The 1699-nt window shown below is 46.2% G+C and overlaps 1 pseudogene; it reads left to right on the plus strand.

Moving 5' to 3' along the window:
- Nucleotides 1–481: 481 nt before the first annotated feature.
- On the plus strand, nt 482–1152 carry LOC144308850 (histone H2B pseudogene; annotated as a pseudogene).
- Nucleotides 1153–1699: the final 547 nt, after the last annotated feature.

Genomic DNA, 1699 nt, shown 5'->3' on the forward strand with positions numbered 1-1699 from the left:
TTGGATTTCTAGTACATCCTGAAACAATGGCACTTAGTGCTTATCAGAAATAGAGTAATGATGTGGAATAAAAAGTATTCCAGGGCAGCCCAAGTGGCTCAGCGGTTTAGCACCACCTTCAGCCCAGAACATGATCCTGGAGATCCAGGATCCAGTCCCACGTCAGGCTCCCTGCATGGAGCCTGCTTCTCCCTCTGCCTGTGTCTCTACCTCTCTCTCTCTCTCTCTCTCTCTCTCTGTGTGTGTGTGTCTCACATGAATAAATAAATAACATATTTTAAAAAAATTTCATTAAAAACACGACTCATCCAAGATCTGTTGCTGTATTAAATTGAAAATCTGCAGATAAAATGTACATCTTCAGTGGGATATTTGAATGTTTTTCTGAAATGTCCCAAGTTTAGAGGACACCAGATTCCTACTCTGATTGTCCGATGTGATGTCAAGCTCCAAGATATGCAATCAGAGGTGACACAGCCGCATGGAGACCCACTTCCCTGTGTCCCATTTTGTCCAATCAGATATGGAAGTTGCTTGTGACATCAGGAAATGCAGCAACTATAAAGGGACCAGCAACCCTCAGCAGGCACTATTGTCTTTCCTTCCGAACTGTCATGAAGCTGAGTCCCACATGGCTGAGCCTGGCTGTGAGACCTCTTCCGAGGAAAGCCTGGGCACAGTCGTGCTGGCGGCAGGAGAAGCCGAAGCACCAATGCCACCGCTGCCGCCGCTGCTGCTCAGTTTCAACATCTACTTCCCCAGGGTTCTGAAGCAGGTTCTCGAGGGCCTGAGCCTCTCGCAGAAGGCCCTGAGCATCATAGGTTCAGTTGTTAAGGACATCTTTGAGCGCATCGCTGATGAGGCCTCTCGCCTGGCCGGCTCCACCAAGTGCTCCACCATCACCTCCAGGGAGATCCAGACCGCCGTGCGGCTGCTGCTGCTGCCCAAGGAGATTGGCAAGCATGCTGTGTCTGAGGCCTCCAAGGCTATCATGAGGTACACCTTTAGCAAGTGAGCTGCCTCTAGATCACCTGACCACTTCGCAAACCAAAGGCTCTTTTCAGAGCCACCTCACTTGTTTCGGAGAAGACCTGTAGTTCTCCACAGCGCCACCTACTCCAGCATTTGGCCCTATGCCATTCTGCCCATCCTTAAAGCACGTTTACAGTTTATTAAACATTACCGAATGTATCCACTCTATTGCATGTCTCTAGTGCAATTTGCTCCAAGAAAAATCATGGATTTATGGATTTATTTTAACCACATTTCATTCAGCTGCTGGCCTAAAGTGTCATTCCTGTCAGTTGTTACCAGATCTGCCTTTACAGTTATCTGCAAGGTCAAATCTATTTGTGTAATACATTTTTAAAACTTTTTATTTTTAAAAAGATTTTATTTATTTATTCATGAGAGACACAGAAAGAGAGAGAGGCAGAGACGTAGGCAGAGAGAGAAGCAGGTTCCATGCAGGGAGCTCGATGTGGGAGTGGATCCCAGAACTCCAGGATCATGCCCTGGGCCAAAAGCAGAGGCTCAACTGCTCAGCCACCCAGGCACCCCCATTTTAAACTCTTTCCACTCTCTTCTTCCAAGAACATATAGTGAAATTGCCCAGAGTTCCTTTATTTTTTAATTTAAATTTTAGTTAGTGAACATACAGTGTAATATTTAGTGATCCATCACTAACATACGATACCCA

Source organism: Canis aureus, chromosome X (assembly GCF_053574225.1).
Source record: "Canis aureus isolate CA01 chromosome X, VMU_Caureus_v.1.0, whole genome shotgun sequence".
NCBI lineage: Eukaryota > Metazoa > Chordata > Mammalia > Carnivora > Canidae > Canis > Canis aureus.